This window comes from Suncus etruscus, chromosome 5, assembly GCF_024139225.1.
Source record: "Suncus etruscus isolate mSunEtr1 chromosome 5, mSunEtr1.pri.cur, whole genome shotgun sequence".
NCBI classification, from domain to species: Eukaryota; Metazoa; Chordata; class Mammalia; order Eulipotyphla; family Soricidae; genus Suncus; species Suncus etruscus.
The window spans coordinates 150,005,312-150,017,761 of record NC_064852.1 but is presented as its reverse complement, the minus strand read 5'-3'; the positions used below and the strand labels follow the sequence as shown (position 1 = coordinate 150,017,761).

The 12,450-nt window shown below is 38.6% G+C and overlaps 1 non-coding gene across 1 annotated transcript; it reads left to right on the top strand.

Moving 5' to 3' along the window:
- Positions 1–263: 263 nt before the first annotated feature.
- LOC126010048 (small nucleolar RNA SNORA51) lies at positions 264–396 on the top strand. Its single transcript, XR_007496188.1, has one exon. It is a non-coding gene; the product is annotated as a small nucleolar RNA SNORA51 (small nucleolar RNA).
- The last annotated feature ends 12,054 nt before the right edge of the window (positions 397–12,450 follow it).

The window sequence follows — 12,450 nt, the reverse complement described above, 5'->3', positions numbered from 1 at the left end:
CAGAGACAAAATAGAGGAGGACTGGAGGGCCCAGCTCCTGATATGAAGCTTACCACAGGGATCATTTAGTGCAGTCACAGAAATAATTACACTGAGAACTCTCATAACAAAATGTGGATGAATGAGAGAAGTAGAAAGCCTGTCTAGAGTACAAGCCAGTGTGGGGTGGGGAGGAAGGACACTTGGGATATTGGTCATGGGAATGTTGCACTGGTGATGGATTTATATATATATAAATCAAAAAAAGAGAAAAGAAAGGATAAAGCCTCCCAATTCTTACCACAGGCTGTGTTCTTTACACTGACTGTATAGAAAAAGGAGGTACAGTAAATGCACCCCATATACACCTCAAACCAGGCCCTTTGCCTGGTCTGTATTGTGAATTGGGGGACCAAAAAAAAAATTCCATTGTTTGAGTAATAAATCTAGCAGATTCCAGAAGATTCTTGGCACCTGCTTGGCACAAAATCTTAAGCTAAGAAAGGAAACTTGTAAGAAGTACTCAAGGAAGCTTTTCAGAATGTAAGACACTGTCATCACATGGCAACTGATTTCCATAAGAAACAAGCAGTACAACAAGAAGGGCATTTATGGAGAAATGTAAAACCCATGTGCATTCCCTCTCTCTTCTATTCACAGTCATTTGACCAGATTTTAATATTTCATTATGATACAGAGAACATAGTTACAATACTGTTAATACTTTTTTTTGGGGGGGCGACACACCCGACAATGCTCAGGAATTATTCTTCACTTAGAAATCACCGCTGGCAGACTCAGGAAACATTATATGATGCCAGGGATTGAACCTGGGTGGCAGCATGCAAAGCAAGCACCTTACCTGCTGTACTATCATTCCAGCACCACAGTAATACTCTTGGTACACAGTTACTACCCCTTCATCACCACTAAAATGCCTAACACCACCTCCCCATCTTTATGTTACTTCCTTTCCCTTGTCCCCAGATCACCACTGGTACCTCAATTATCTATTGTCATCATTTGATTGTTTAAAGCAAAAGAAAATTACACAGTATGCTGGGTTTAAATATATATTCCAGATATGGATTTGGTTTAAAATATATATATATTTCAGATATAGAGAAACCTCTATAATATATTATCTATATACTATATTTAGATGTATTCTAGAAATTATATGGTTCCATTTACAAGAAAGGTCTAGAATAGATCAATCCATAGAGACAAAACATGTTTGCCAGGCACTGGGAGAAGGGAAAAATATTCCCGTACTCCTAAAGACTGTGGGAATTTTTTTTTTTTGATTGATGAAAACATTCTGAAATTAGACAGTGGTGATGATTGCATGCTTTTTTCAGTTTAAAACCTGAATTTTATACTTTAACTACTAAATGTTATGGAACATAAATTGCATCTCAAATGACATATAGGCGATAAATATAGCAGAGACTAGTGAAATTCAGCTCTATGAAAGGTTTTCAAAGTTTTCTCGAAGTTCATCCCATAAAGTCTAAAAAGATACAGTAAAACATTTAAAGTGAAAAACAAATAATAATTTTAAATTTCACCTCCAAAAAAATCTATAACACTTCTAAAGTGTTAGATATACCTTGATGTGATTCCAGAAAAGATCGAAGAAATAAATGCATAGTCTAACAACAAAATAAATAAAAGATCTCTAGTTAAAAGAGGTTTCCTGCACAAATCATGATGGAGTAACAAGTATTTTCCAGAACCTTCTTTGGTCACAAAGCAGAGCAAAAGTATGTGGAATAACTATTTTTTCAACCTTGAGGGGCAGAACAGCACCTAGAACCCAAGCAAAATAAACCACTGATCCCTTTATTCATCCCAGCTCTGTAAGGGGGACAGGGAGGAGCCTGGAGTACTCACTGAAACAAAAATGCAAGATTCAAACTTGGGGAAACCAAGGCAACTAGAAGTTATCAGTTAGAGAATCTGTTCTGGAGAGTGTTATCTCTACAAAAAGAACCATACTTTAAATATATATGTATATATATAACTTTATTTAAGCACCATGATTACAAACATGTTTGTAGATGGATTATAGTTATAAAAAAGAACACCTCCCTTCACCAGTGCAACATTCCAACCACTAATGCCCCATTTCCTTCCTCCCCAACTCCTTGTCTGTATTTGAGACAGCATTTTCTTTCTCTCACTCACTACCACTGTCATGATAGCTGTCAGTGTAGTTATTTCTCTAACTGTACTCGCCACTCTTTGTGGTAAGTTTCATACTATGCGCCAGTCCTTTCAGCCCTCATCTCTATTGGCTCTGGTATTATTACAATAATGTCTTATTTTTCTTAAATCCCATTGATAAGTGAGACTATTCTGTGTCTATCTCTCTCCCTCTTACTTATTTCATGCAGCATAATAGTATCCATTCATGTATAGGAAAATTTCATAACTTCATTTTTCCTGACAGCTTCATAGTAGTCCATTTTGTATATGTACCACAGTTTCTTTTGCCACTCATCAGTTGTTGGGCATCTGTGTTGTTTCCAGATTCTGGCTATTGTAAATGGAACTGCAATGAAAATAGGTGTGCAGAAGGTATTTATGTGTTGTCTTTTTGTGTTCCTAGTGTATATCCCTAGGAGTGGGATAGCTGGATCATATGGGAGCTCAATTGTCAGATTTTTGAGGAATCTCCATATTGTTTTCCATAAAGGCTGGACTAGACAGTATTTCCACCAGCAATGAATGATAGTTTCTTTCTTTCCACATCCCCGCCAGCACTGAACAAAGAACAACCATTGGGTCTGGAGAGATAGCACAGCGGCGTTTGCCTTGCAAGCAGCCGATCCAGGACCTAAGGTGGTTGGTTCGAATCCCGGTGTCCCATATGGTCCCCCGTGCCTGCCAGGAGCTATTTCTGAGCAGACAGCCAGGCGTAACCCCTGAGCACCGCCGGGTGTGGCCCAAAAACAAAGGAAAAAAAAAAAAGAAGAACAAGCATTGTTTTTGTTCTTTGTCATGGGTGCCAGTCCCTGTGGCATGAGATCATACTTCATTGTTGTTTTGACTTGCATAACCCTGATGATTAGTAATGTGGAGTATTTTTATGTGTCTTTTGGCCATTTGTATTTCTTTTTTGAGGTACTTTCTGTGGTTCATTTCATCTCCCAATTTTTTGATGGGGTTAGATTTTATTTTTCTTGTTAAGTTCTGTCAGTACCTTGTATATCTTAGATAGCCCCTATTGGATGGGTTTTGGGTGAATAGTTTCTCCAATTCTATGAGTGGTCTTTGTATCCTTGTCACTATTTTCTTTGAGGTTCAGAAGCTTCTCAGTTTAATATAGTTCCATCTGTTTATCTTTGCTTTCACTTGTTTGAAGAGTGCTGTTTCCTCCTTGAAGATGCCCATAGACTCAGTGTCATGGAGTGTTTTTACCTATGTGTTCTTCTATACAGCTTATAGTTCTGGGTTTGATATAAAGTTCTTTTATCCATTTGGATTTGACCTTTGTGCATGGTGTTAGATATAGGTCCGAGTTCACTTTTTTTCATATGGCTGACCAGTTGTCCCAGCACCACTTGTTGAAGAAGCTTTCCTTGTTACATTTTGCATTTATTACCCCTTTATTAAATATTAATTGATTGTATGTCTGGGGAACATTTTCTGAATACTCAAATCTATTCCACTAATATGAGGATTTGTCTTTATTTCAATACCATGCTGTTTTAATGACTATTGCTTTGTAGTACAATTTAAAGTTGGGGAAAGTGATGCCTCTCATCTTCTTTTTCCTAAGGGTTGCTTTAGCTATTCGTGTGTGTTTATTGTTCCAAATGAATTTCAGGAGTGTTTATCCACTCTTTTGAAGAATGTCATAGATATCCTTAGAGAAATTGCATTAAATATGTACAATATTTTGGGGGAGTATTACCATTTTAATGACGTTAATCCTCCCAATCCATGAATGGGTATGTATCTCCATTTCCTTGTGTCCTCTCTTATTTCTTGAAGCAGGCTTTTGTAGTTTTCTTTGTATAGGTCCTTCACCTCATTAGTTTAGTTGACTCCAAGGTATTTGAGTTTGTGTGTCACTAATGTGAATAGGGTTGTTTTTTAATGTCCATTTTTTCTCTATTATTATTGGTGTATAAGAAGACCATTGGTTTTTGTGTGTTAATTTTGAAGCCTACCTCTTTGCTACATGAAACTATTGTTTCTAGAAGCTTTTTGGTAGAGTCTTTAGGGATTTGTAAATATAGTATCATGTCATCTGCAAAGAGTGAGAGCTTGACTTCTTGCTTTCCTATCTGGATGTCTTTGATATAGAAGAACCGTACTTTGTATCTAGACTTACTTTATCTTTGATGAATTCTGGATTAAGTGTGTATAAATTTTACCAAAGGAAACAAAAAAAAAAAAGAAAATGACCAGGGAGTTATAGACAAAAGTTTCCCAGAATTCATATGCAATGAAAAGACAAAGGGTTTGGCCAACTAGCTTAACTAGTGCTCACTCAAAGAATTCCCATATAAACAAAAATAGAATCTCAGCGCTCATGAGATAGTATGGAGGGTTGAAAACTTGCCTTGTACAAAGCCACCCCTGGTTTGATTCCTTTGAATCCTGCCAGGAGTAATCCTTAAGTGCAGAGCCATATATCACTGCTGGATATGTTACATATATATGTAAATATAACATATACATATATCTGTGTTACATATGCATTACAAAAAATACATATGTATATAAATAAAATGTTCTCAACTACTATAGTTTGTTGAAAAGCTAAAAACGAAGACATGTAGTCAAGAAATACATCTCCACAATTTAGAAATCTGCACCTTAGAAAATGAGATTATTCTTTTCTAAAATATGGACACTCATACATTTCTGGTGGGTATGTAAAATAGTAATAAGCCATTTTGTAAGAGTATGTCCATTCCTTTTGGTAGGAGAAGACTTTGCAAACATTTCTACAAGTCCCAGGGGCTGAGTTAATGAGATAGTACAGTGAGTAGGACACTTATCTTGCATATAACCCACCTATATTCAAACTTCAACACCCCATATGGTTCCTCAGGCCTGCCAGAAGTGATCTGTGATCACCAAGCCAGGAATAAATCCTGAGCACCACCAGGTGTGTCCCAGTAACAACAACAAAAGTAGGCCCAGGCCCAGCAAACAAGAGTTTGCTTCCTGGGAAAACTCAGACAACCATGTAAGATGGATCAATGATAAGGCTTGAGAAGGATGAGCTTTGTGGCTCTGAAGTGTCAAGGACCATCAGACCACCAGGAAATGCCCAGCAGAGCAGTGGAAGAGGGAGGTGCTGGGTTTAAACTTAGTATGCATCCCTGACCACTGATCCATCTTCCTGACGTCTGGAACTTTCTTAGAAAGCTAAAAGCACTGAGGGCCAGAGTGAGAGTACAGTAGGTAGGGTGTTTGTTTTACACACAGCCAACCCAAGTTCAATCCCCAGGCTGCCAAGAGTAATTGCTAAGTGAAGAGACAGGACTAACCCTTGAGCAATGCCAAGTTTGGTCCCCCCAAAACAAACAAAACCTAAAAGCATTCTTCACATAATGCAGCAATAAGAAAAAATTGTCCTTAGCAATTTAGCTCCTCCTTAGCCAAAGGAGCTGAAAACTTATGTATATACAAAATCCTATACATAAAATATTAGAGCAGTTTACTCATAATTGCCAGAATGTGGAAGCCAGCAAGTTGTCTTCAGAAAGGTGAGTGAATTAACAAAATGTAGCACATGTAGACCATGGAATATTATTCAGCAGTTAAAAGAAATGAGCCATGAAAAGACATGAAGAATCCTAGAATATGTAATAGTGGAAAAAAGAAACCAGTATGAAAGATTCCAGGCTGTATGATGCCTACAGCAGGGCATGGAGACATGGAAAGAGCAACAAGATCAGTGTTTGCCAGGGATTCCAGATAAGAAGATGGATGAATAGGCTGGCAAGCTCTAGGAGACTGTGTTGGGTATTGGAACAAAAGAGATGAATTAGATACCAAGAGAGATATCATATTTGTATCTGTTGCCTCCGATCTGTGGCAACTGAGAAGGTTACATCATGGACTCCTGTGTCTGGCTAAGGAGATTTTCAGGCAAATGAGGAAAGGACCTATTGGATTTGTTTAGCTTCCTCTACTAGGGTGAGTTATAAGAAAAGGAGGAACAAAATATTAGAGCAGAGTCAGGACTCAGAGGGTCAAGAGAGATTATGGAAGCAGCAAGAGTTCTCAAAATAAAAATGGCCTACTCACAGAATAGTAGAAACTATTCACCAAATACCCATCAGATAAGGGGCTAATATCTAAGACATACAAGGTACTGACAGACCTTAACAAGAAAAAAATCTAACCCCATCAAAAATGGGGAGAAGAAATGAACAGAAAGCACTCAAAAAAAGAAATACAAATGGCCAAAAGACACATAAAAATGCTCCACATCACTAATTATCAGGGAGATGCAAATCAAAACCATCTCATGCCACAAGGACTGGCACACATCAGAAAGAACAAGAACAATCAGTACTGGCAGGGATGTGGAAAGAAAGAAACTCTCATTCATTGCTGGTGGAAATACTGTCTAGTCCAGCCTTTATGGAAAACAATATGGAGATTCCTCAAAAATCTGACAATTGAGCTCCCATATGATCCAGCTATCCCACTCCTAGGGATATACACTAGGAACACAAAAACACAACACATAAATACCTTCTGCACACCTATATTCATTGCAGTTCCATTTACAATAGCCAGAATCTGGAAACAACACAGATGCCCAACAACTGATGAGTGGCAAAAGAAACTGTGGTACATATACACAATGGAATACTATTGAAGCTGTCAGAAAAAATGAAGTTATGAAATTTTCCTATACATGAATGGATACTATTATGCTGCATAAAATAAGTAAGAAGGAGAGAGATAGACACAGAATAGTCTCACTTATCAATGGGATTTAAGAAAAATAAGACATTATTGTAATAATACCCAGAGTCAATAGAGATGAGGGCTGAAAGGACTGGCGCACAGTATGAAACTTACCACAAAGAGTGGTGAGTACAGTTAGATAAATAACTACACTGATAACTATCATGACAATGGTAGTGAGTGAGAGAAAGAGAATGCTTGTCTCAAATACAGGCAAGAGGTGGGAAAGGAGGGAGATGGGAGCTTTGTTGATGGGAATGTTGCACTGGTGAAGGGAGGGTGTATTTTTTATGACTGAAACCTAACTACAAGCATGTTTATAATCATGGTGCTTAAATAAGGATATTATTTAAATAAATAAGAATAACCTTAGGACAAAGATAATATTCACGGTGTAACTTGCACAATATGGCTTTAAAGTCCTGCAATCTCTTCAGACTTGTGATAGGGCCTGACCACAAGCTAAGCAATAGGTTTAAAATATTTTTTCACTGTACTTAAAGAAAATTCATCACATAATTGACTATAATACATTTTTTCTAGATAAGTGAATGTAAAGCATTTTTAGAAAATTGAAAAAGAGAAAAAAAGAAAAGAATAAAAGTTTCAAAAACATGAAATAAAGAAAAAATAGTTACAATAACAAGCACATATGTGAAAATTACTGTTTCTCCAATGAAGCCATGAATACAAGAGCAGAAGGTTTAGTAAACGCTTGTTGTTAGCTGTCCATTCTGTTGAATTGGTGTGTTCCTATAAAAATGAAAGCATAAAACAAATAAAGTTGTCCAGCAATTTAAAGCCTCACTGCTACTGAGGCTTTTGTGGGGCCTGCTCCAAGCTGCCTGGCCCCCTAGATGATGCAGGGGACCGTGCTTGCTCGCACTCCAAAAAGCCTTGATGATATCAGTCCCAAAAATGATGTATCTGAAGTTTGGTCAGATTGGTGTCCCCAAAGAGAATTGTAGAGAGGTGGTGAGGTGGACTCAGGGCAAGCTGGTGATTCTGAGCAATAGGCATGGTTTCAGCAGTGTGGGGGCTTGTCCCACACTCTCCTCTGGAGATGCTTACTTTCTGCTCCATGGGCAGTTTACTGATGAATTTTCATCACTTGATTTACATCTCATTCAAGAAAAGAGTTCAAAATCTTTTTTTAAAATATTGTCTTTATTTAAGCACCATGATTACAAACATGATTGTAGTTGGGTTTCAGTCATTAAAAGAACCCCTTCACCGGTGCAACATTCCCACCACCAATGCTCCCTCTTTTCCTCCTCCCCCACCCACTGCCTATATTTGAGACAGGCATCTCTCAGTCATTAACATTCTCATGATAGTTGTCAGTGTAGTTATTTCTCTAACTGCACTCACCACTCTTTGTGGTGAGCTTCATATGCGCCAGTCCTTTTTCCAACCCTCATTTGAAAAGAGTTTAAAAATTTAAGGGTATAACTTCTCAATTCCCAACAAAAGGACTTCCCAAATTGGGTATTATATAATAGCACCTAAAGACATCCTTTATGTTATTCATCTCTACAAAATTAGCAAATTAAACCAATGTTGGATGGGAAAGCTAGAACAGTGGCCACAGCCCTAGTTTAAATTCCAGCTGGTCCTCTGAGCACTACCAAATATGTTCCCTGAGCACAGTCAAATGTGGTTCCTGAGTGTGGCCTCCCCTACCCAGAGAGATAATACATGGATGCAGGTGCTTGTCTTGTACATGGCCAACCCCGTTTGATCCCCAAACCAAGATCACATTTGATTGCCCAAATACTGCCAGGAGTGATCCTTGAGTTCTGAGTGCATAGCCAAGAGTAAGCTCTAACCACCATTGGGTGTGACCTGGAAAAAAATACAAAACCCATCAATCAATCAATCAATGTTAACAATCCAATTAGAATGTTGCTTTAGTGTAACATATTATTGATAATTCTGTAAAACTGTTTGTCTTTCTAGAAAGAAGTTAGCATAAGTAAAAAAGAAAGATATTCCAGTTTTTAAACATAGTCATCTCTAGGTATATTGAAATGTAAGGAGATGACACTAAAAAAAAAAACATTTTAATTTATTATTTTTTCTTATTTAATTTATTTTTACCACCTACATAGCAAATGAACTATCAGTGTAACAAAAATTCCAAGGAGATTATTTTAAAATCCTTTGCTCTAAAAAGGCCTTCACAGTAACATAATTTATAATAGAAAGAAACTGGAAACAACCCAAATGTCCAAAAATAGAAGTAAGGATGAGCAAAGGGAGGCATATTTATATGATGGACTGCTCTATAATTATTAAGAAGACAAGTTTATGGGTTATACTGTTGGGAGCTTGAAACACTATTAGTAAGAGAACAGAGTATGAAATGGTAAGTGCAAAGCTATTTAGCCCCATAAAAATAAATATCTATTTTTAATAAAAAATAAAATATATGTGTGTAACTTAACATTATGTTTTAAAATTACTACTGGTATTCTTCTTTGAAAGCAGGCATGAAACTCTGGGAATCCCTAGGAAAACTTTGAGGGGAGTTAGAACATATGTATCTCTGAGTATGAGATATGTTTATTCATTCAAAAAATAGCCACAGGAGAGGCATGAAGTAATAGTATAGTGAATAGGCCTTGAACATGGCTGACCTGTGTTCCATCTTTGGTATTCCTTATGATCCTCTGAACAATGTCAGAGGAATGCAAAACCAGGAGTAACCCCTGAACACTGGCAGATATAGCCCCCGCCCCCAAAACAAACAAGCCAGGAGGGACCAGAGAGATAATACAGTGAGTATTTACCTTGCATTTGACTGATCTGAGTTCAACCCTCAGCATGCCATATAGTCCCCCAAGCTAGCCAGGAGTAATCCTGAGTTCATAGCTAGGCATAAGCCGTGAGCACCATCAGGTATAGTTCAAACAAACAAACAAACAAACAAAAATAGACATAAATGCAGTCACCATATCTGCATGCAGCCAGTATCATAAACTCACTCTAGTCTCAAAAGAGGTAAATTCAGGCCGGAGCAGTGGCAAAAGCGGCAAGGTGTCTGCCTTGCTCGAGCTAGCCTAGGACGGACCGCAGTTTGATCTCCTGGTGTTCCATATGGTCCCCCAACCCAGGAGCTATTTCAGAGTGCCTAGCCAGGAGTAACCCCTGAGCATCACCGGGTAGGGCCCAAAAACCAAAAAAAAAAAAAAAAAGAGGTAAATCAAGCCATGAAATATTATGTGTATCCAGCCACATATATGGCAATCTCAGGAGAAGAGGACAAGCCAAGTTCCCACCCTGCAGACACCAGGCCTGCCATGACAACCCATCACCCACAACGACCACTTCAACAGTAGTCTAGCTTCACCGCTCAACCACAGAGCTCTGAAGAGACACCAAACTGACCAAAATACCATGCATGCCAGTATTGGGGCTAACAACACCAGGACTCTTTAGGAGTGAGTGTAGACACCCTCCACCTGCCTTCTGGTACTTCCAGAAGCCCTGGCAGCTGAAATCATGCCCCACAAAAGCTGCATATCAACTGCAGTAGGACCACACCAATTTAGAAATCAGCATGAACTTAAAGTCACCGAAACTTAAAACTATAAATAAATAATAGAAAATCAACTAACAATGTAGCAAACCTTCTGACAATGATTTAGTAACCTCACTGTCATATATTTTAATTTTCACAAATTTTCTTATTGTAGTATTTTTTTTTTTTTTTTGGTTTTTGGGCCACACCCGGCATTGCTCAGGGGTGACTCCCGGCTGTCTGCTCAGAAATAGCTCCTGGCAGGCACGGGGGACCATATGGGACACCGGGATTCGAACCAACCACCTTTGGTCCTGGATCGGCTGCTTGCAAGGCAAACACCGCTGTGCTATCTCTCCGGGCCCCATAGTATTATTTTTTAAAAGTAATTTTACTACCACTAACCTATAAACAAACCATATAAAATATATTATTTCTTGCCTGCCAAAGGGCTAGGCTTGGGAATGGATAAAAATCTGGTCATAATGATGGAAGGAATTTTACATTGGTGGTGGAATTTGTCTTAGATCAAACGTATTATGATCCACTATATAATATGGTTTAAATAAAGTATTTTTTTAAATTATGACAAGAATATACTGTGCTCTTAGCTCTGAGTTAGACCAAAGAACTAGAATAAAGGATGAGTAATCAGGGTCCCACTGCTCAATAAACATTCAAGAAACAAAAAAGGGTAAAATAAATTAAAAGGTGAAATCTTGGGGCCAAAGTGGTGGCACAGAGCGGTAAGGCATTTGCCTTGCTGGCTCTAGCCTAGGACAAACCGAGGTTCAATCCCCCAGCATGCCATATGGTCCCCCAAGCCAGGAGCGATTTCTGAGTGCATAGCCAGGAGTAACTCCTGAGCATCACCTAGTGTGGCCAATAAATTAATAAACAAACAAACAAATAAATAAATAAAGAGGTGGAATCTTATCACTCAATTCTGTGGGGGAAAGAGGTTTTTTTTATTATGCTTTTATTTTTTGATGAGTTGCCTGGACACTAATTGTTATTGATATTATCATTGGTCTTTGGCCACTTTTCAACAGAAACTCTAAATTTAGAAACTAAGTTTTACTTTTTTTTAATTTTTAATTTTTTACTAAATTTTACTTAAAAAATTGTTAGAGTTCTGTGAGACATTTTGCACATAGAATTAGGGTTAGGTAAAATTCCCCATTTCTAAAATGCTGATTTTAACTAATACATTTGTATTTTGAGTTTTTTAAACAGTCAAGGAGCGAGGTGGTTAGAGAGATGATGCAAAGAACTGGTGATCAGGTCTGGCATGCCCAAGACCCTGAATTTGATCTGAGGGCATGTATGGCTTCTTGACAAACATGGGTGTAGCACTTCTTTTTGGGGGGGGGCACACCCGGTGGAGCTCAGGGGTTACTCTTGGCTCTATGCTCAGAAATCACTCCTGGCAAGCTCGGGGGGACCATATGGGATGCCGGGATTCGAATCACCATTCTTCTGCATGCAAGGCAAACGTCTTACCTCTATGCTAAGTCTCTGGCCCTACACTTCATTATTTTTATTGTGTGTTTTAAAGTGCCAGGGATTAAACCCAACATCTCACAATATGAAATATCATCTTGTTACTTATTATTTTTCTAATTTTTATTCAGGCATCACAGTGAGCAACAAAATTCTAATACTCTCACCTACCAGCAGCATCATGTCAGCATCCTTCCACCAATGTCTCACAGTCCCCTCCTACCCACCCTCCACTACCACCTCATTGGCAGACTCAGTGCTGTAGACAATTTTCAGGGTCTGCCACCATGAGCCATGTGTTATTTCCTCACTGTGTTTCTTAACATTACACATATGAGGGCCGGGAAGGTGGCGCTAGAGGTAAGGTGTCTGCCTTGCAAGCGCTAGCCAAGGAAGGACCGCGGTTCGATCCCCCGGTGTCCCATATGGTCCCCCCAAGCCAGGGACGATTTCTGAGCGCATAGCCAGGAGTAACCCCTGAGCGTCAAACGGGTGTG